Source organism: Lissotriton helveticus, chromosome 4_1, assembly GCF_964261635.1.
Source record: "Lissotriton helveticus chromosome 4_1, aLisHel1.1, whole genome shotgun sequence".
NCBI classification, from domain to species: Eukaryota; Metazoa; Chordata; class Amphibia; order Caudata; family Salamandridae; genus Lissotriton; species Lissotriton helveticus.
In genome coordinates this window covers 2086969167-2086993736 of record NC_136063.1, presented here as the reverse complement: position 1 = coordinate 2086993736, position 24570 = coordinate 2086969167, and positions in this window count along the sequence as shown.

Genomic DNA, 24570 nt, shown 5'->3' with positions numbered 1-24570 from the left:
CTACCCTCAGGCAATCAATTGATGAGTTAGCCCCCGAAAAGACACAAAAAGTAAAGGGTGCGGAGAAAGGAGCCCCTTGGTTTACCCAAAGTCTACGCGAACAAAAAAGAAAGCTTCGCTATCTTGAAAGATGTTGGAGGAAATCCAAAAAGGATACTGATAGGGAATCATATAGAACATCGTTTCAAATATGCAAAAAGCTTATTGTTTCAGTGAAGAAGGATTATTACGAGATACGCATAAATAACGCTACAAACATCCAGAGAGAAACCTTCCAAATCCTGAAAGAGTTAAGCAAGAAGGAGGAAAAGGCAGACATATTGATCGACTGTGATACCTTTCAAGGATATTTCCTTGAAAAAGTATTGACCATCTTGTCTGATATCAAGAAGAACAATCCAGTCTCACACACCGAACAACTACCTCCTTTAAACTCTTCAATCCCTATCTTTACCAGATTCCCCGAAATCGACCCTACCATCCTAAGACAACTTATAGCATCCACTAAGTCAGGCTCGCCCGCTGATCCCTGCCCACCCGACATCCTTCGACTAGCAACTCCGATTTTAGAGGATCAGATCTTAGACCTCTTAAACACTTCACTAGTGATGGGATCATTACCTACCTCCTTTAAAGAGGCACGCGTCAGACCCCTGATAAAAAAGCCTGGGGCAGATCCAACCAGTCTGAAGAACTATAGGCCAATCTCCCAGCTGCCATTTCTGGCAAAAGTACTAGAACAGCACGTGCTAAAATCTCTGTCATCCCTCCTGGAATCTCACCATCTTCTCCAGGAGCGGCAAGCTGGTTTCCGTGCCCACCATAGCACGGAACTAGTAATGCTGTCTGTACTAGATGAGCTTAGATGCATGGCTGACAGTAAAAAGCCAAGCGCCCTGATACTACTAGATCTTTCAGCGGCGTTTGATACTGTCAGCCATGCACTGCTTCTGGGTAGATTGGCCAGGTTTGGAATAGGAGAGCAAGCCCTCAAATGGTTAACATCCTTCTTGTCGGGGAGGACGCAGAGGATCCAGCTAGCAGATCAGGTCTCTGATGTGGGTACCTTAGCTTGTGGAGTCCCGCAGGGTTCTGCGCTTTCTCCACTCTTATTTAATCTTTATCTACAGCCATTGATAGAGTCCCTGGCTAATATGAACTGTAAAGTTTTTAACAACGCCGATGATACTCAGCTGCTGCTGAGTATCGACAACACACTATCGGCTCAGTCCAAGGCCCAAGACATTTTACGTTTCACAGTAAATTGGATGTCGTCCAACCTATTGAAAATCAATCCAGACAAAACGGAGGTTCTAGTAGTCTCAACCTCCGCCTCCCCCTGGAATGATTTGTTTTGGCCACAAGAACTTGGACCTACTCCAAAACCGTGCCCTAGTGTCAAGAGCCTTGGTATGAAAATCGGTCAGGAACTCTCGATGACTAACCAAGTGTCCGCTGTAGTTGGTTCTTGTACCAATTTGATCAGGCAACTGCGTAAGCTTGTCCCCCTACTCTCAAGGAACATGCTTAGAACCATTGTCTCAGCCACAATAGTGTCTAGAATTGACTACGGCAATGCGTTATACCTTGGCCTCCCAAAAAACTCCATCAACCGTCTTCAGGTTACTCTGAATGACGCAGCGCGTTTGATATTCGGAGTGCCGAGGCGGACTCATGCCTCCCCTTTGCTTTATAGGCTACACTGGCTGCCTATAGTACAAAGAGTCGCATTCAAGAGTATGTGTATCTGCCACAAAGCAATCCACGGACAGGCGCCAGCCTATATAAAAGACAGGCTAGAAATATACGAACCTAAGCGCGCCTTGCGATCATCCGGTTCTTTTTTGCTATCCTGCCCACGCTTTAAGCTGGCAACAAAAGGAGGCAGATCCTTTTCAGTTCAGGCTCCGATCATCTGGAACAAGCTACCGGAGGCGCTTCGTAGGGAACCCAATCTTCTCCACTTTAGGAAGTCCCTGAAGACTTTACTCTTCAAAGACGCATTTACACCTCAGTAGTCGGCCACTAGCTTCAGACACTCTTATACTTTCATCTTGTTTCTTGTTGCTGTATTTGTCAGAAGCGCTTTGAGACCTGTCGGTGAGCTGGCGCGATACAAAACTCAGTTACAAATTACAAATTACAAATTACTTTACTGGCAAACGGTAGTTATTTACTTTTGAATAATGAAGATTGTTGTGGGTTAATTAAAGGTGTTGCTTATGTGGTAACCGTATCAGAGCGTGTGGTTTGCTGCAAAAATGTACTTTACCCACCCCCGCATGGGAAAGGGGATGTTTCCATCTGGCCGCGCATCCCAACCTTGATGGCGGAGTTCAATGGCATGAGTAGAATAAGAGCTCTTTTGTCCCAAAAAGAAGTGGCATTGAGTTCGGCTCGAGAAACATTTGTGCTTCACATAGCTAACACCCGCACAGAGGTTCAGGCCCTTTTAAATACAGATTTGCCGTTGCATTTCGGCGAACTGGTTCATTCAATCTTTAACGCGTCCTCCACGACTGGGCTGGCGCACTTTTTTTAAGATAGTTAGCAGCGGTCTCGTGACTTCATTTGAGAAAATATTTGGGGTCATTCCTGCTTTCTTTCATTCCATCTTTTCAAGTCTGTTTGGTGGATTCCCGGTTTTGCTGGCACTGGCGGCAGGCGTTCTGGTGATATTTTGCTTTCTTAAAAATGGATGCCCTTCCTGTGCAAGAAGCCGCTCAGCCCCTCCTGGCACTGTTTCGCAACAGGATGCTTGAATACTATGGCACTTTGCCGCTTGCGACTTTGAGCACGGCATATGGATTATCGTTTCAATTTTCCTATTTTACATGTGTCCAGCCTGTATTTCATTGCCTGAGCTGTGACTTTGACTGGGCCCTTGATTTGTGTCTCTGCAGGACGGTATCTCCTGACGTCGATTTAAATCAGCTGATGAGTCCCGTCGTTACTCACGAGTTGGTTTGTTCTGGCGAAAGGATTATGGCCTTGGCAGCGATGCATGGACTAATGGGTCATTGGAACATTCTCGAAGCAGCGCACGATTTCTTGGCACATAGCTTTCTTGAGAACCCACCGAGTTGTCCTCTGATGGTGATAGAGGCTCCGGTCCTAGAAGAGCACGTATGTTCTTTCCCACTGTTAATTTGGATGGCTGAACTGTTTTCGGATGAAGACGGTGATTTCATGTTGCAGGCTGTTGCTGCATATTTTGCATATTCGCTCTTGCCCTAAATACTTTCCACGTTTCGGATCACGGCCCCTTGTTTTCTACTGGCATAATTTTTTGCAAATTTTGCTTGAATTTTTCACCTCCCAGACCTATTGGCTTGAGTAAAAGTTAACACTATATTGACGTTTTAAAAAAAAAATTGAATTGATTCATGAAAAAAAAAATTCCATCGAATTTTGAATTATAAATATTGCTCATCGTTTTTTAACTCTGCTTTCATGAGGAGGCCCTTATCTTATCTTATCTTATCCGTGCTCGGATCATGGGGGGGGGGGTCATATAGTTACTGCTTATCCATATACTGTGTTAAGTTAGCATGAGCTTATTAAATGTTTAAACGCCATTTTTTTTTTTATTTGCTGCTTCTGCACACGACACTTAATTGTTGATTTAGCTTTCAACCTAGAAGAGCGTTGTGATTTACATGAGAAAAATATGTTATTGCACTGATATCAGCTTTGCTTAGTAAACTATGTCTGTACAGAGAGTGCTGAAGCTACAAGGATAACTCAACACAAATTGTTGTGAGGTCTGATCTCCACACCTTCATAGACATAACATAAGTGCAGCGCCTGCCAAATTCTGGCTTTAGGCGCGTTTTATGTTGCTTTGCTTAGAGCACAGATACACACTTGATGCTGTTCGCATGCACAGAGCTTGGGGAAGCTGATGTGATCTCTTCATACTAGGATCTTGAGGTATGGGCCCGCCCTGCTAAAACCAAAAGAGACCTTCTTAGATATTAATATAATATTCTAGTTAGGGAGGGTGGGAATTCGGTGTTGTTAACCCTTATTCATTACAGCATCTTAGCATGCTATCACCTTTTGCTTTCTATGGACTAGTAACTATGCTGATAACTTTGCTTCTGATAATATGTTTCCTTGTATTATCTAAGATACTGCGTTTGAGAAAACGGCATTAGTAAATAAACATTTTAAATGTGCACATGTCCTCATTTACTTCACGTTCTGGTTTGAAATGATTGTATAACGAAAGAGTGCTCATGTGTTCCACGTGACCTGAGGTATCGTAAGTTCATGTTCTGGTTTGTCGAAACATTGGGAGTTTGTTATGACCAATGAGACACTGTAGCTAGCCTGGTAAGGGGATTTTGGGTACTGAGGTGAGTTTTGGGCCACCCTAATTCACCGAGGTTCCAAATCTCTATGCACAGTTCTGTAGGAGAATGGAATTCCCGATACAGTTGTTTGAGGTAATTACTTAGAAATGTATAATCGCTGTTGTGCAGTTATTGAAAGATAAGATGCTGGGTACATTTTGCTGAAAGTTCCTGTCGAAGGACTCTGCAAATGTCAATTTAAAGCTTGTTTGTTAAAGTCTCTTCCTATAGGCGTATTGCCCCCTTGGTTAATCTTATCCGCCCCCAGGTGTGAATATTTAAGTGTCCTGTAATTACTGTTGGTGTGAGGGGATGTGTGCACAGCCCCTTATCCAGTGCTGCAATCACTGTGATGGTTGACTTCACCTTCGTCGGTTCATTGCGTTGGGATACACATTATTAGCAGTAAATCTTTACTTCTTTGCTGTACTTTTTTCCCCACTATGACTGACTGCAGCATGTCCATGTCCTATTCAATGTCTTTGTTAGTGAGGACTATTTCATGCCTCATATATATTGAAATGCCCCTGGATACCTCGCATTGATGTGCCATCTGCTCGCTGGTTTGCGTAGACCCGTGAAGCTTTCCATACCTCTTAAATGTGTTGCCCAGATCTTTTGCAGGCAGCGCATGTCCCCTTTCTGTAGCTTTCTAGTTGAATATTCACTATTGAGCGCACTTGAGATTCTGGCGATATTCCAAGAAATGAGTTTGATTCTGGTCTTTATGCCTCTGAAGATTATGTTAATCCCATCAATTATGTACTTCGTTGTGCTCTTTGTTATCACCTTTGTTGTAGGAGTTGCAAGTTTACTGCCCAATGTGTTAGAATTTGTACGCATTGACCCTCCCATTGGCCTTCTCTCGTTACATTGGATATTGCTCTTCTTCTCTGAGATGGGCCCTCATTAGGCCTGTATAGTATATCTACATTTTCACATCTGAAATTGATTGTGTCATTGGGCCCCTCGCAGCAGTCCCTTTCCTAGTGTATTGACCATTTTGCAATTTTTAAATAATATGAGTCAGTCATCAAACCTCCCTTTTTCCTGCAGTGCCATTGCTGTGAGAACAGTGTTTTTCACATGTCTACAGTATATTCCCGGTTGTTGTTCTTATCTCCAATTTCAAATTGGATGATGAGGAGATCTTTACTTGTTATTTTGTGATAACGAGGGAATGTGTTGGAAGAGCTTCAGAATGTTTGCCCTGTTAAGAGTGTTGTGCCTACACCTTGGCCTGAAACATGGCCAGAATATTGCTTTCTGTAATGTGTTTTCATTTACCAGGTGTGCTGACTCCATATTGGCTGACTGTCGGTTGTGATTCCTCACTGGCTTCCATCCTTTGTCTGATTGTGAGGCTCCCTGTGTTTTGGCACCTGGTTTATTGCTGTTGAGTATTGACATTGGCTACAGGGTGTCACCTGCTTGACAAGGTGTTTTTTTCCAAACTGCTGCTCGTTGTCTAGAGCTTGATTGTCTATTAACTTGCTTTGCTTGAGATTGCCCTAATGAGTTGGACTGCCCTGGAGTTGAGCCATGCGTCAACGGATCCTTTGATTCAGGGCTTATGACTTTGATCTGTTTGTTTTACTTGTTCTATAATATTGGCTATACATTTTTGGTTGCTGTTACTTCCACCATTGGCACTTGATCCCTTATCTGCTGCGATGAGGCATGGGGATGCTGGCCCCAACTCCTTCTTACATGGGCCATTTTTGCATCTTTTGCCTTTTCTTAAGCCTTTTCTTTGCACACCCAGTGAGTGGTTGATGTTCTTCATATGTAATGGTTTTGCAAACCTCCTGGATCGTAGCTAGTTGATTATTACTGTAACTGACTATGGTTACAGATTTGAGGTTGTCGTGAACCAATTCAGCAATTGATGGCAATATTACTAAGTCATTCTCCCCTGAATGTGTTTCCCCTCCTGCCATAAAGTTCCTTAAATCACATATCATTGTTGTGATTACTTCAGGTAATGTTGATAGTTTTTCTACTGTATCTGTACACTGGCATACTTTTGTTGTAACGCTCTTCTTGCTCTTATTGTTTACATAGTGTCCATTTGTATTTTCAATTTGTGTGGATGCCAGGTAAGTGTGTTTATTTCCGCTGTGAGAGTAGCTTGTCTTGATTCTTGGAGAGTTCAACGCTTGCTTCATGATTATTATCCTGGGTGTTGTCATATTAATTTCCTGTGGCACAGGTCATACTGTTCAGACTAAGCCCTTGCTTATATGTCTCTGTACATGGCAACTACCTGCTTCTATCCATATTTCTGAGTCAAACATCCAAGAGTTCTCTGGGTTATTGTCAATCTGTTCCTCCGCTACATCTCTGGTTTATACCTCTGCCATTGTTACTACCATCTTTATTTGATGTAAGCCTTTGTTAACTGATGCTGCTGGCTTGCATTTATAGCATTCTCTGCTACCTGAGCAGTCCATTGAGGTGGAGGGCAACTTGATTATGTGGGACACATTGTCCTGTTTAGCATTTAGGGTGGCCTACTTGTTACATTGCTGTGTGTGGACATATGAGGGGTTAGGTTCTCGTGTTTACTTGGTCCTGTCTGGGTGGGGTCTACCTTGGTTAATCTGGCAAAATAGTCAGAGTCTCAGCCTTGGTCTTCTGGTCTTACTTGCCCTCCATTTCTACCCCTTACCTGTAGGCTGTACATAGCATGCGCACACCTGGTGATCTTCATGTAGCCAGACCCCACCAAGTCACCAATCTCCTTGGGGGGTGCATCACCTACTTTTGGTGGGGCCGAGATGTTGACTGGGCATGTGACCCCCACCCCTTTCAATGTATCCTGGACCCTCTTAAAAACATATTTTCTTGTTTGATATCTATGCTTGCTCCCCTTTGCCATTGCTGCTGATCTCATCTATAGGAACACCCTGTGGTCGACCTTCTCACCTGCCACAAAGTGTGCCTTCGGCTTGACAATGTTGTGGACTTACCTTTGTCTATTTCTCCATGCTTATACCCCTGGGTACTCTTTCGGGAGCTCTTCAGACACTTCTGAGTGTACCATTAATATATTGGCCCCCGGCCTATAAGGATTTACCTGCTATGGCTGTGATAATGGCTATAGCACTGATTGTCGATGTGGCAATGGCTGGATCAATCGGTGGTGGGCTGTCTTCCTGCCAGACTATAAGATGTATCACTTGGGTGAATAAATAGCTAGATAGATGGCTGGAATCAAATAATCTGTAGTAGTGTTAGTTGTTGCTGGTTTGCTGCACGCTGCTTCTGCTTTCAAAGGCTTGAGTATAACTCAAGAAAGATTATGTTAAGGCCTCACTCCAACTCATGCCTGGGACATGGTCCTTCCTGGCACTCTGGAGGTTGTTGATTGCTAATTTTTCTGGCAGCTGCCCCCCACCCCACCCTTGAATCGGTGGGCTGTTTTCTTATAATAGCCCAAGAAGTGGTGGAGGGTGTGAGGAATTTGCAGATGGGCGTGCTAATAGATTTGTTTGGGCTAGGGAGGGGAGAGCATGAGCTGGGGATACCGGAAGAACACATCTGGCCACACCATAACCTAGTCAGGCTGCTTTTACGACCAAGGAACTCTACCAAATATAATGACTCTACCACCACCACTCCCCCTGCTCTCTCCTGCCGCCACTGGAGCCCCAGCTTGCACTGCTTATTGTTGTGCTTGCATTTACAGCTGCTCAGCCAGTATGCTTGTGTGTATGTATGGAACCTTAGAATGCCTGATGACAGTGTGGAATGTTGGTGTGCCTGGTGTACTGGAAGAATGACTGTTGGAGAGAGTGGGCTGAGCTGTGAAGATGCAGCTCCTTGTGGGGCTCTGAATTGGCCATGAACTAGCTATGCAATGATCTTGAACCAACCATAAATCAGCTTGTAACCTACAACTATCATCTTGTAACTTACAATAAACCTCTACTTGGATTTACCTCCTGACTATGATTATACTTTGTAACATTGGCGACGAGGATGGGATTCGAAGCCACGCGTGCAAAGCACAATGGATTGATTTAATATATTTGTGATGATAGTAAGACTGTTATAACATATTTGTATTAATTCTTGCAACTATTTAAACAAGACTGTAGTTTTTGTAATAGTCTTTGCAGCGATTTAGTAAGTCTGTAGTACTTATAGTGATTCTTGCAACAATTTAGTACGACTGCTATACTATATTTGTAATGATTTATGCAGCAATTTAGTAAGACTGTAGTGCTTATAGTGAGTCATGCAGCAATTTAGTAAGACTGTAGTATTTATAGTGATTTAAGCACCAATTTAAGTAAGACTGTTATATTTCTATTGTAGCAATTTGAGTAAGACTGTTATACTGTATGTGTAATATTTTTTCCAGCAATTTAAGTATCACAGTGATGCTTGTAGTGGTTTTTGCAGCAATTTAAGTAAGACTGTAGTGCTATTCATTCATTTGGTTACTCACACTTTAATTGTGTATTTTACTTTTGTGGTACAAATTATTGTGAGAGCTGTATTTGCTCCACATTGGGTCTATCTTGGTATTGCTAGTGCATTGAGTTTAGATTGTGTTTTCTGCTGTAGGGTGGTTGTGTATAGGGGCTGGTCTTCATACACTTGGTCTAGTCTTCAGTGTGGGTTGTGCGCACACCCTTCTCACTGTTTTCATCCTACGTACTCTTTGTTTTGTGTTTAGCATCAGCTTTACAATTTTACTGTTCTCTATTCCACATGTTCTAGAGTGTTTTCTTTAGTGTGGTGCGTACAAATGGATGATTAGTTTAAATCCACACATTATTTTATTATTATCTTCTCAGCATGTTACTTATTGCATTTTACCATCTATCCATTTTCTTGATGTTCCCAAGGGAAGAGGAGGTGTCTTGCCATGTCTTCATTTTGCACCTATTCCCTGCTGCTTGTCTGTGCTTAGTCTTTCTTTCTCTTATCTTTGGCTTTTTGCCTGTATCATTTCTTCTATACATATGTGTTATACTCTCACAGGGTCGTAACTATTTGTTTCCTTAGTTCCCTTAAGGAAAGAGGATATGTTGTGCTTGCATTTACAGCTGCTCAGCCAGTATGCTTGTGTGTAGGTATGGAACCTTAGAATGCCTGATGACAGTGTGGAATGTTGGTGTGCCTGGTGGACTGGAAGAATGACTGTTGGAGAGAGTGGGCTGAGCTGTGAAGTTGAACCAATCATCAATCAGCTTGTAACCTACACCTATCATCTTGTAACTTACAATAAACCTCTACTTGGATTTACCTCCTGAGTATGGTTATACTTTGTAACATTTATCTGTGCTCCAATCCTGCTCCCCTGATTGATGCTCACTGCCTTGCTCCAACTTGCTCCCTAATCCTTGGTGTCAGGTGATCCAGGGATGTGCCTGGTGTGTCTCTGACTCCGGTGTGGCACTCACACCTGCTGCACTTGACTAACTATAAAGCCCCAGGGACCACAACACAGAAGTCGAAAGAGCCAAGGGGCGCCACGGTGGCTAGTACAGGTGACTGAGTGGCTGCCACCTGAGCAAAGAAGCAGCCAGAGCTGCGAGTGCTTTAGGATGATGCGGGCGGATGCGCATGATGCTGCCTGAGGTACACCTCTTCTTGCTCTGCCTGGTACAGCCTGCTTGGAGCCCACGAGGCCCACGGAACTGTGCAACTCTCGTCTCACCTCCTCTCTCACTCTTCCAACCTTCTGCACAGGTTCTGGTGTCTGACATCACGCAGCACTCCACCAAACGCACTGTGAATGTATACGGAACATCCAAAGGTGTCCGTAACAACAAATGACAGTAATGGCATGAGTGTGTGTATAATATTGTATGATAAATCATCAAAGTTTGCACTAACACATGATTATTGACCACTATAAGTCTCAAGTCACCAGATTTCTAAGCTCTGTGACCCCCACCTATCCTACTAAAGCCAGTGGAGGGTTTTGTTGGCTTTATTGACCAGTTGATTGGTAAATGCAACTTTGGGAGGCTATCCATGCTTCCTTAGCCTCACCCAGAAAGGATTGTTTCAGCACAGTCTTGCTGTGTAAATATTAGTACGTATAGTGACGCCTGGTCCTACAGACATTAACTCTTACCAGTGGTGAAAGTGATGATCACCCCTCTGTTTACAACCTTAAAAGCTTCCAATGTATTCCAATGATTCAACAATGCCCCCTTTTAGCTTAAAGTACTTTCCTTTTTCAACAACAGCATGCACCCTTTAATTTTTAGTCAATCAAGAAATAGGGTTGGAACCATGTTAGGTGGGGGAAGGTTGGGCAACATGAACATATACACCAGAACAAGGCCTTGCCTGCTTGATTGCAACAAATGTTAGTGAATCAATGAGATTGATTAGACCAACTCAACTGAAAAATATCAATTACTGAACTCATACAGCAGTGTAAAATGTGTTTTATGTTTCCAATTCAATATGCATTAATAGTGAGATTAAGAGAAATCAGTCATAATGTCAGAACATATATTATTTTTTATGCCTCAAAATATACTTCAAATACATGTGCATATACCCAAGTGAAAGTGAATCATTCTGAAAATTATGAGAAAGGAATTCAAAACTGTATTTGTGCATTTGCACAATGCAAGGAAAAGGAATTCACCAGACCGAAAACTACAATTCTCTGCGGTCAACACTTTTTTTCATACAGTCCTTTGAGTCCACTTATGAATTCAAAAAGCCAATGCAGGAAGACTAAAGCTGTAGGATATAGACCAGTTGTCAATTCTATTTTCTTTAGCTCATACATTCATGCAAGAACTTAGAAAAGTTTCTTGGCCCAGAATACTGTCAATGCATTTTGACCTTAACCCTTTCGGGATCTCTTGGGAAAAGTGGGGGTATTGTCATCCTGTAGAATGACATAAAACTGTATTTTAATATAGGGACACAATAATGATGTCACTACTTGGGGTTAAGTGCATAAAGAGACTCACTTTCATATTCCAAGAACCAAATGAACAGACACTTCAAAGAGTTTTTGAGGAATCTGATTGTAAAAGAAAAGGGATAGAGGCTATAGAGAAAGCTCAAAGGGTATCTTTTTGAGATAACAGAAATATAGCTGGCTGCAAGATCAAATGTTCTAGACACAGTTTAAATTAAAAGCAATCATGGTTTACTTTCTAACAGCGTATTTCACAAAAGTAAACTTACACTTTGGTGTAAGTAGTCATTTTTTTACAATTCACAAATTAATTTTATGAGTCATATCTTTACAATTGCCTATCTTTGTATACATCATCTCCTTGTGTTTGCTTTGTTTGCCCTAATTTGGCAAGGTATGCCCGGATGTGGGTCCCTTGTTCACTTTGCCACTGGTTTCAAGCTAGCCTGGCTGATGAAGTGTGCTACCCAGAAACCGATCCCAAGATGCTTGTTTCCGGTTGAGGGAAGACCTGGCTTGGCAGTTCGGGCTGACTGTTCCCATGAGGCACAGGGTCTAGACTGATTTGCATATAGCTGGGTCTTAACTGAGGTGGCGAAGTGACCTAAAGAATGATGATAGATTCAACCCAGATCTGTGACCGGGGGTGAGTGTTTGAAACATTTCAGCGCTCTGTCAATCATCTCCTTGTGTTTGCTATCTTTTTATGGGCGCAGTCTCGCCATGAATGCGGACATTCTGCATTCCTAAACATACTACTATTAAAATTACTTTGTGAATTGCTAAAAATAGGAAACATACATTACAAAGTAAGTTTTACTTTGTGAAACAGACTCTTAGTGATGTTCAAGTTCACTGTTTGAGTGTTGCTAGCGAGCACACGCAATATTACTTTGTAAGCTCATTGCATCAATGATGTGAGGGCACCATACTCTGGGTAATGTAGTGCCAGCATGAACAATACACTATTGATTACTGTATCATGAAACTGATGCATTTCATTGAGATGAAAATGGTTGATATGTTAGTATGGTCAAAAGTGGTCGCTGCATTCTGCCAAAATCATACTTTTATGTAAATGCAGGGCATGGAATAAAAATATATGTTCTGATATTAATATTGCTTGGTCTTGATCTACAATTTGTGTATTTTGAATTGTAAATATAAAAACATTTTATATTGATGTATTTATTCAGAAATTGATATATGTAAACTGAGTTGTGAAGATTGACTGATATTTCCAATCAGTATCATTGATTCTCTAAAATGTGTTGTAATCAAGTGGGCAACACCTTGTTCTTTCTTAATTCCTAGTCACTTATCCACCACATCCCTCTCGCTGGTCTCTCTCCCTATTCGAAAACCATCTCCATTGGAGAGTGGTCCTAGGGTCCCTATTTTGGTATAAAGATACTTTGCACAGTTATTCATTTAGCATTAGGAAATTGTCTAGCTTAAAGTAGGAGCTATGTGCCACTGATTGGTGTGCATAGCATCACTTCTTAGGGTGGAGTTGTTGCCAGATGTCTGCAATGCTAGATGCATCAAGAAACCTGGTCAAGTCCGTAGATCCTTGTTAAGCTTAGGCAGCAGTGCCAGTAAAGTTGCAACATAATTGTGTTCTACTCCCAGTAGGTAGACCCTCATTGGTATTTGTCCCAGAAGCACACCAGTGGTCTCAAAGAAGGTTGCAATCAACTTATTGCGGATAAGAGTTTCCCATGCAATGTATAGTGTCAGTTTTATACCTCCCCATGTTGTCCTGCCATTCCCAGGAGGAAAATATGTTCAATTTGTACATACTGTTGGCAGGGTTCTGCCAGAGAGGACTTGGGTGAAGCTAATCCTGTCCAAATTTTCTTGTGAGTTTGATGCTGAAATCTGATTCACTACAGTTTTCAAAATTTTAATAAAGAAGCCTCAAAGGGCAATCTAAATGAAAACAAAACTGCAACAAAACTAAAGGTTGATTGAGATTTGAAAAGCTGTTGTGAGGTGATACTTTTAGAGATAGAGTTAATTCTAGACCAAAGCCTTATTTTTTGTTGATATGTAACATATCTGTTGGTACCATTCTACAAACTGGTGTGAATGCCTGCTGTAGTGTTGCTGTTGACTCTACACCCTCTGAATATCAAACCCCTTCCCCCGAGATTTGCCAGTGGATTTGCCACTCGAGCAATGTCTCCTCCTGTAAACCATTGGTAAGTCTCGGTTGGATTCATAACTTAGTGTTGCCACCCCATTGGAATCATGTGGAATCCAAGTAGGTGGCTTAAGACAATATTTTTAACTTAAACACCTTCCCTACTGTTGCGTAGACTGAAGTTCAATGGCTACTCTTCTAGATTCCTTGGTAAATCCTGCATGAAGTGCATTGGAGATGCCATATTGGCCAAAAAGAGACACTCACTGTCCAATAGTTGTGTTTCCTGTATTAGGAGCACATCAGGGTTGCATCATTTGGCAGCCATTAGGATCAACCCTTCTAGGAAATTAGGTTACTAGTTGAGAGGGTTGATACCCTACTCAAGCAGAAACCACTAACCTCTATCCTTGCCAGGGAGAAGTCACAAGCAAACCCTAAATTAACCTGTGCTCAACCCTGCGGTAATTTGGAAGACAACATTTCAAACAGTAACATAACAAAAAACACACCAGAAAATGATTCCACAACAAATTGGGAAAATGCACTATTTTTTAATGCATTAAGGAAGACAAACATGACAAAACTCCAGTCTGTAGACTGGAGACATGCTGGTTTAAAGATTTCAGTTAAAATATCACTAAAAAGTACAACGCTCTAGCTGCAGATATCTGATTGCACCAGTCACTAGTTCAGGCCAACAGCAATGGAGTTCAGTCTGGCTACAGAATCAAGTTAGGCCTGCCTTAGGTCCAGGTTGACGAGCATTGTGAGGTTCCATGATGCCAAGTACGGTTTGCGCAACCAAGGCGATGCATCTGTTCCAAGGGGATGTAGAGCTGCGATGCAAGGCCCTGAGTTTCCATCAAGAATCCTGTAGCTGTGGTCTTGCAATGCCAAATCAGGCATGGAGGAGGCACTGTGCAATCAAAGCAATGTGCCGGTGAAGCTCCAATGCGTGAACCTGCGTCGTCATTGAGGATGCAAGAGCAGAGAGATGTGAGGGCCTGTGTCTGGAAAGCTTTGCACATGCGGAGGTTCCAATGCAGCTGCACAGTTAATGAGGAGTCCTTTGCATCTGGAGAACCCTTGCGGAAGAGGCAAGCATTGGTTATGCTAGTTCCACAGATGGGCTGGCAAAGCACCTTTAGGTCCACATCCAAGGGTTCAGGACTGGGTGGTACCACATGGCAGGGTAGCACGCACAGATGGCTTAGTCCAGGGACTGTGTTCAAGGTTCTTGATGCCCTCTGTCTCTGGTCAGGAGGCCAGCTAACTAGACCTTGGACTCGCGTTGGGGTCCTGGCTTCAAGAAATGCAGGTCCAATCCTTCTCACCCAGGCAAGAGTGCAGCAGGTAGCAGGCCAGCACAGCTAGGCAGCAGTTCCCTGAGACTCGGATTCCAACGGAGGACAGCCTTTTCAGCAACACAGAAGTCCCTCTTCCTGGGAGAGTATCCACAGCCAGACGTATACTGAAGAGTTAGTGCCTGATGACCACTATTTAAACCTGGTGCTCTTCCTCTGGAAGGTGGGAGAAGCTTTTTACAGGTTTTCCTTCAAAGTCCCCAGACATCTTGCCTTTCCTCCCCTAGCTGCAGACTAACTGCAGGGGGAATGCAGCCCTTCATGTGGAGGCAGGACACAGCCTATTCAAGTATAAGTAGGGCTGTGCCGAGCTCCACACTCACATCCTGCCAAGGATGGCCCATCCAGATACATCTAAGCTCTCTATTGTGTGTGCTTGTCTTGGAAGAATACACCCCAACTGTCAGCTACACCCAGTAGTGTGGCTCAGGGAGAGGCTACATGCACCAACTTGCTGAGGCAAGAAAATTCCAGCGTTTTTAAAAATAGCATTTTCAGAATTGTAATCTAAATCTGACTTTACCATGAGGGAGGATTTGTCCTTACAATTTCATAGACACCAACACTGTCTACCTGCTCCCATTTTCAAGTAGCAGCTTGTTAAATGTAATGAGGTAACTTCAATGGTTTCCTACAGGAGAGGTAGGCCTTGCAGTAGTGAAAAACAAATATAAGTGTGTTTAACTACCAGGACATGTAAACCTTAAAATTACATGTCCTACTTTTCACATACATTGCACTCTGTCTTGTGGGCCATATAGGGCCTTCACTAATGGTGACGTATATGAATTAAAAATGAAGGTTTGATCCTGGCAAGGGTTAGTTGGCCAGATTTAAATGATGTTTTAAAGTGCCTCTTTTTGCATGGTTGTCCCCCACATTTTTTGCCTAATGTTGATGCTCTTTGACTGAGTGTGCCCTGTGTTCCTGCCAACCAGGTACCCAGGGATTATGTTTTTTCCCTAAAAATGTTCACTTGCAAACCTAATTTGCTACTTTCTGTACATTTCTTTTTCTTGTTATGAAGAGAGTATGCAAAGTACAACAAATATACATTCATGAGCAACTTTAAATACAGATACAGCTAACATATAATTACACAAGACGTTATTTTTCAGCATTTCATAGATATTTACAGTACAGATAAATAAAAAATTTCGAATCCATTATTTTCTGTCACAAGATCTAAAACCATAATTCAGCTGGACTCCTTACATGATGGATGGCTGTGTAATCCACTTCGTCATATGAGCCCAGATTGTCTTACCTCTCCTGCTTGAATCATGGCCTTTACATTTATATAATGATTTTTCAAGGTGATATATAGCCAGCAAGCAGCCTAACCAAGCCTAAAATAGAGGAGGGTCCACATCATTCCAGTGTGTAGCAATGAGAAGCCGGGTCACAGCTATTGAGATAAAAACAAACTTGTTCTTCTGATGGTCACATTGTGCCTTCTCATCGCATCCTAACAACATTGATGTTGGGGTTATATTAATTGTAGTATCTATTGCTGCTGACAGAAATTCCTCTATTTGATTTATCAGGGGACCCAATTTCTCGTAGCCATAAAACATGTGTATTGTATGAGCTGGCCCTTGATCCCATCGGGGACATTTGTCTCTCTTTTCCCCCACAAATGTAAATTTAAGGGAGTAAAGTAGAGATCGTATATTGTGTTGTAATGTTGGGCTTTCAAGTTGGCTGCAAGGAATGTCCCCTTGGCTAAAGCTAGTGAGTTATACAGATCAATATCAGGGTCTCCTACTCTAGTAGCCCATTTAGTTTCTACTACCTTGAGATCATCAGAAAGTGTATCTATCAAGATTTTATATATGTTTTTAATTTTTATCTGGGGCTGCAACATAGTCTCCTTTAAAAGATTCCAGTTCACGGCGAATCCCTCTTCATTAATTTGATTTCAAAAACTAGTAAGTAAGTTGTTTATATTTAAAATGTGTTCCGACCGCTATACCATACCTTTGCTGTAGCTCAGAGAATGACAGCCTTTGTTCAATTAAATAAAGATCCCCACCTTCAAAATCCCCTTTTCCTCCCATTGCCTAACCAATTTATCGTACATTGATCTAGGAAAAAGAGGAGATTGCCACAATGGGGTACATCTGTTGTATTTTGATATTGTCGTGAGCCCTTCTTTCCATATTCTCCAGATTGCTATTACCACCTTGAATCTAATTTTTTTGTAGTAGCTGGCCTCTATCTGTCGGAGAAGTATTCCCTGTGCGATTGTTCCTATGGCTAGCTCATATATCGAGGGGAGATCCGCATTTACATCATGTTGTCTGTCGCCAGTGCCTGATGAGAACACAAAAGCCATTTGCTGTAAGAAAGTTGCTTAGTAATAGTATTTAAGATTGGGAGAGGACCAACCACCTCGTTCTTGTGGTAGTGTTAAAAATTTGAGGGACTGTCGAATTTTTTTATAATTCCAAACAAAATTGCTAAATATACTATCTAATTTCTTTCAAAATAAATCTTCAATTTCTAGAGGAATAGACCTGAACATATATAGGACTTTAGGGAGCATAACCATCTTGAGTATATTACACCATCCTTTAAGTGATAGGTGAAGTCTATCTAGTCACCGTAGATCCGTGCTGATCTTATTAATCATAGGCATCATATTTATATTCCAGATGGAATCTACGTTGCTGCTGATCTTAATACCGAGATAGATTACCTCATTTAATCTTCGATGGTCATTGCAGGGGGTTTTAGAATTACATAAAATCTGCATTTTCCCTGTGTTCAGCAGATAGCTGGATTTACGTCCATACTCACTGGCTAATTTCTGAATTTGGGAAATTGCATTTTCTGGGTCATTGGTTACCACTGCCAGATCATCGGCATTGGCAATTTTCTTTGTGTCATATCCATTGCAGATGACTGGTGTAATTATCTGGTCATGAAGGATTTGCTCTATAAAAATATCGATATAAAGGGCAAATAATATAGGAGAACAGGGACGGCCCTGTCTTGTCCCTCTTGCAATGTCAATGTGGTTTGATTCTTGACCCATTATGTTTAGTCTTGTGCATGGTCTGTGATACATTGCCTATATAGCTGTCATAAAGCCAGGCCCAAACCCTCTCTGTACCATAGTCGCCCAAAGATACAGCCATGAAATGCGATCAAATGTCTTCTTGGCGACTAGGAGGATCATTGCCATCTTCTCACTGGTTGTCTCAGTTATATCAAACAAGGCTATAGCACGTCTGGTATGGTCTGTTGTGCTTCTTGTTGGTATAAAGCCATGTTGCCATGATGAGACTAGATGAGCTATGATCCCCCCCTAGCCGAGTCGCGAGGATTTTTGAGTACCGTTTAGTATCAACGTTCATGAGGGATATGGGCCTGTATGATGCAGGATTGTCAGCGGGTTTCCCTTTGTTTATAAAGACCACAATATCTGTTCATTGCCAGGACTCAGGAGGGATCCCACTATGTTGTATTCCCAGAAACAGGTCTAAGAGCAGTCAGGCTATTTTCTCTTGAATTGCTTTATATCATTCCAGTGGAATTCTATCAGAACCTGCCGCCTTTCCTGATGCCATGGATTTCAAGGCTAATAATACCTCTTCCATTGTGATTTCTTCATCGATCTCGTGTTGCATTTCTTCTCTGAGCCTGCGCTGACTTCCTAGAGCTGACTCAGTTTTGTTAGAAAGCATAGGATCAAGACTATCCTGTTGATACAAATCTTGATACAATTTTTCAAAGGTCTTTATAAGTCTTTTGTTTCTGTGTATAGAATACCGACTTGATCTTTAATTTCAGTTATGTTGTTTCTGGATGCTTTTTGTTTAATTTGCAGGGCAAGTAACTTACCTACGGTTTCCCCATATTCATATCTCTTGCTTTTGTGTGCCTGATAAGTGACTGCCCCCTACTTGCTGTAATAACGATTTGTTTCGGCTTTTGTAATCATTATTTTCTGTGGCAATAGAAGTTCTTCACTCTCTTGTTTTTGTCTAATTGCACTAGTGTGTTCTTTTTCTAGTTATCCCAGTTCTGTTATCAAAGCATTAATTTCATTCTTCTCTTGTTTAATGGCCCTCCCAACAAAACTAATTGCTGCTTTAAAACTATCCCAAACTACACAGCGCGAAGAGCTATTGTGAGAAGTTAGCCTGGCATATGATGTCCACTAGTTCTAGTGGGCACCTTGTACCAGTCTAATCGACCCTTATTGATGGTGGTTGTAAAGTGACTAACGACTAGTGGCCGGAGGAACTGGGAGAAGCCCCCGCCCTAAGAATTGGGTAAAAAATCTGGGTGTGCTGATTGATTCTAAACTATCTATGGAGGAACATGTGAAAACCCTATCTGGCAAATGTTTTGAATTAATCCGTATGTTAAAGAAGATTTTCCCCTGGATTCCGCTCTCCACCAGAAAAGTCCTGTTACAGGCACTGTTAGTCAGCAGGCTTGACTATGGAAATGTCCTGCTGGTCGGGATGAGGGAAGATCTATTCTCTAAACTACAAGTCGTACAAAATACGGCTGCCCACCTAGCTCTCAATAAACCCCCTCGCACACCCTCTATCCCATTATTGAATGAGTTGCACTGGTTACCAATGAGGAAAAGGGCTGTCTTTAAGCTCCTTTGTCTGGTTTTCAAAGCCCTGGCTGGTCTAGGACCAGAATATCTGAGGAGAAAATTATTATGGTACACCTCAACCCGTCAGCTGAGATCCAGTGGCCATAAGATCATCCAGATTCCTAGAATTAAAAAGGCTAGGATGGGTGGACGTTCGTTCTCTCATGTTGCCCCTAAATACTGGAATGCACTACCAGAAGACCTGCAGTTTTGTCCTACCTTCATGGCCTTCAAGAAAAAATTAAACACATGGCTATTTTAGTGTATTGATTGTTCACATTGCTGTCTGCATCCTGGGCGCCGAGAGATCCCTTTGGGGATGAGTTGTGCGCCATATAAATAATAATAATAATAAAATAATAAAGTCAACCTTATAGAAACTATCCTAGGGGTAGCAGTGTCGAGCAGTCTTCAGGCTAAGACTTCTGAGAGCAAATTAAGCGAGTTGTTTTACCAATTATAATCCCTTGAGTACCAAATGAAAGCACACCACACAAGGTATATATCAAATATATATGTATTTATTCTAAACACTACCCCTCTGCACTCTTGTGAGGTCAGAGGTAAAACTACAATACAAGTTACTTATTTGGCATACAATAAGTTGCACAGTATACGTTTTGCCCTAGGGGCCTCACAAACCATATACTAAAATAGTGGGTATAAGAACCACGTGAGAATTAGAAAGCAGGCCTGGGGCCTGTGGAATCTCTGGGGCTACTCTAAACAACCAAAGGTTAGGAGGTAGGAGGCCCACGGGAGACGCGTGCAGTGACTAAACACAGCCGCGGGTTACCATTGACTTTCTATGGGAAACAAACAAGTTACAAATTTACAATTTAAGGGCACTTCTAAATGAAATACGATGGAACCCTTTTAGACTTAGACACTAGGAGGGCCAATACCCTCGAGACTGCCAGAGTACTCGTGTTACCTCGCACACGGAAGCCAGGTGCATAGGTCTCTTTTGGTGTCGTGTTCGTCGTCGATTTCAATGGAGAAGTGGAAAAGAGGAATATTGTCTGGGTGGATCCAAGGGTGGATCGAAGATCTGTAGAACCTGAAAGCAGGAGGGACAGAGTCTGGGCCACATGCCAGTGATCAGGGCGGTGATAGAAAGATGCCACCAGATGTCAGGTGATTTCAGGTGAGAAGGTGAAGCCTGTCTCTTCAGCCACGAGGACCAGGAGGTGTTGACGATGACCAGTAGCTGGATTCAAGCTTTCCCACAAAGGATCTAGTTGACTGCGGTGTCGGTATCCAGATGGGACCCAACAAGCCTTGGCAAACGCAATCCACGCAGGAAGTCGAGATGGGCTTCGGAACAGACCAGCACGGTCTGAGGAACTTTTCCTTTGCAGGGAAGTTGGAGCAAGCTTGGAGCAACCAGGAAAGTAAGTTAGCTTTAAAGAGAAGTCTTCAGGGGGCTCACTAGCTAATGGGCAAGGAACCACAAAGATGCATTGAGCTGAACTGCAAAAGTGGGGCCCAGGGGACACTCATGGAGTGGGGACCTCTGAGCTTCAGTAAAAATGGTGCTCGGGGCTGGGGCTTCAAGCACCCCAATGCAGAACTTCAAGATACCTCGTGAAGTAGTTGCAGCTTGCAAAATGCAGGATGTCCAGGAGTTCTGGTCCCACGTCTCTCGTGTCTGCCACGGGTCTCAGCTTTGCTGTGAGCGAAGGTCGGAGTCAGACATGTCTGGAAGTCCATGTCCTGTGTCGTATATCCTTTGGGATCGGGCGGGAGCCTCAAAGTTGCTATTGGTGCCTGTTTGAACAGGGTGGTCACTCCTTGACCACCAGGGAGATATCTTCCATCTTCCACTGAAATGGAATGTTGAAGGTCCAGGATATATGTCTCAGAGTTTCGTCCAGGGTAATCTAAAGTCCTAGGGACTGGGATCCCATACTTATACTAAGTTTAGGGGTTGGACCAACTTTAAGGTCCTTTCTATGGGTGGACCTGGGGTGGGGGTGGTTACACCCCTTCCCCTTTGTCCAGTTTCATGCCAGAGCTGGAACTGAGTGCCCCAGCAACCAGTTTGAACTGGGAAATGTATGGAGCACCTAGTGTGCCCCAGGTAGTGTCTGGAAAGCATTCACCGAATGCAGCCTTCCCTGCCCCAATACACTAAAGCCTGTCTGGGGAGGCGCCAGCGCCTCCCTGGACAGGAAACCTATTGTCAAGGCCTCCCCTTCCGGAGTTTCATCCAGCAGCAGGAGGGCAGACTTGTGTCTGTGTCAGCAGCATCCATTTTGTGATACTGGGGCTCTGTTTAACTTTAACCAGGTAAATCAGTGACTACATGTCTTCTCCCTCTAGAAAGGTGGAATGCTACCCCTGCTGCTAGAATTGGCGGGGGGGTAGTATTCCAAAGTGTTTGACACCTTACACGACATGTTTTGATAAAACCAAACCAAAGTTTGCACTAACCGCGAGGATTATAATGCACTTAAGAGTATATGGTATGGCTATATCATAGAACAGCTAAAAGGAGATGGTTCCGAAAGCTGCAGAGGGGCTCAGCTCATGCTAGGGCACCCTCTCACATAAAACCAAGCACTCTGCCTCCAGGATTGTTAAGGCCTGCCATAGGAGTGACTTATAGGTGTATATGTGTCTATATATATATATATATAGATATAAGTATACTATGTCTAAGTAAGGGGTGATTACACCACCTTACCCAGGGTGTGTGGACAGACCTGTGGTGTCAGTTTGGAAGGCAAACCAGGGGTGGCACAATACATGCTGCAGCCCCTGGTAGGCCTAGGGTACACCTATTCCCTGGGTACCTATGGTACACTATACAGGGGCTCACAAGGGTGACCCAGTAACCAATCTGGTATGTACCTAAAGTGCATGGTATCAATTTAGGGAGAGAACAGCTGGGCTGTGGGCCTGATTAGCAGGTCCACAGCTGCACTAAAGTCGAAAAATCAGAGAATCACAGCAAAAAGTGGGGGTAGCCATATGAATCAGACCCTACTCTCCTACAGCTATATCGGTTCATCTCATAATATTCGGTGACCCATTGTTTAATAGGTGAGAGATACTGATCATTGGATAATAAAGATCTCTCAAACATCCACTTAAACTGTGGCAATTGTTGGTCTGAAATACTAAATCCATGATGAATGGATAATGGTCCTATAGTATTTTGGGTAGTTTCTTTATTCTGCGGTCATGACCAGAGTGGATGACACAAAAAAGTAATCTAGCCTGACACATTTCTTATGGGGGTTTGAAAAATATGTGTATCCAGGGACTGTAGGATGTTTTACCCCCCACACAACCTTCAAGTCATAGCTAGCCCGCAGGGCTGAAAGGGCCTAGTGAACATGGGGTTTCCTCCCCTGATATTTCTCGATTCTATTGCGACCAGTGTCATAGTTAATGTTCAAATCACCGCAAATTATTAATGGACTTGGCCATGACAATAATTCGACTTCTAGGTCACTAATAATTTGTGGATCATCCTCATTTGATCCGTATATTGTACAGATGGTCAATCCCATGGGAAGTTGTGCAATAGCCCATCTCCCCCACTTGTCTTCCAAGACCCGCTTAGCTGGGCCAATATAGGTTCATACGTGAATCGTAACCCCTAATAGTTGATGTTTGTTTGGAGCAAGCTACGAAATCATATCCCCTTATAGCTAAGATATCTTGTTTCCCCCCAGGAAATATGCGTTTCTTGTTGGCATATTATATCGACTTTTAAGGCTGTTAATATTTCAGCGACTCTAATACGCTTTAATTTGTCATTAAGACCTCCAACGTTGACTGAGTAGATGGTGATTTTACCCATTTGACTTATTTGATTTTCTCTTATTTATTTGCTCTTGCTTGCTTATGTTTGCTATCTCATAACTTTTGTTTATACCCTCCCAAATGTTTTCTTTTTGCTCTCCCTCCACCCTGTGTTCCACCCCCTGACCCTCCTTCTCGCCCCTTCCTTCCCACTCTCCCCAATCCCCGTGCCCTTGAACCCCTCCCCCACCCCATACCCTGTAGAAAGGCATCCAGACTAGCTTAGTCTGTTGTGATGTTCGCTGCCTCTGATCCTTATATTTTGTTTCCTGGCAGCTAGTACATGTAGAAAACTTTTTTCCCCTCCTTTTCTCCTTCCTCTCTCTTTCCTTTCCCTTTCTCCTTGTCTACCTTCCCCTTTTTAGAAACGATAAGACAGGATAATGAGTTAAGATAGAAAAGAGAAAACCCATAATTAAAAGTGGAATGTACAGTGGCCACTAAGAAAGCGAAAAAGAAAAGGAAAAGACTTGGATATCAAGTCCTCCAAATATGCTTGACCCCCCTCCCCCGATCTTGTACTGGCTTGATCATCGGGCGAAGGCGCCATCGCCTCTCCACCGTGTAATGGCAAATGTCTGGTTGGACGAAGAAAAAAAAGTCCAACCGCTGCGCCTTAATGTTGGCTTAGCCTTATAGTATATTGCTTGTCGCAATAAAAAATTGCCAAAATAGACAAGTATGGCGCAGGGCTTCGTGTCCGGTCTTACAAGTTGTTTGAGATTGAATGGGACCCGATGGGCTCTCTTTACTTCAAGAGACCAATCCCAGCCATTTAAATCTGGAAATGCTTTAAATAGCATGTCAGCAAAGTATGTCTGGGTATCTGACCCTTCCTTTCCCTGTGTACACCTAGTACCCGTAAGTTTTTTCGGCATTGCCGATTTTCGTGGTCTTCTAACTTCCACTGTATGTCAGTTAGTTGGGCGTCATGAGCAGTAGTACTTCTGTGCATGACCCGATTTATCTTTGCATTTCAAGGGTTGTGAGGCATTCGTTGATAATAATGCACGGTTTTGCAAGTTTTCTAACACCCCCTTGAATCTTTCGCATAGCTATCTGTGCACATTTACTATCTTGGCGTGTTTCCTCACTATGGGAAAGTATGCATTGGAAGACAGTATCTAAAGTTGGATGTACTGGGGAGAGTGTACTGTCACCTTTAGAAGGTGATTTTGTGCAGGTGCTGAGTAGATCTGCTCCTGAGTGGTCCCATCTTAGACTTTTTTTTGTAGACTGGGGTGACTTGTTCTTCTCACTGCCTTACGCATAGTGTCTCTTTTGTCACTGTCTGAGATCTACTCACTAGAGTCCCCAAGTGAGTCAGACCCTGAACCCGATGCTGACCAGATCTT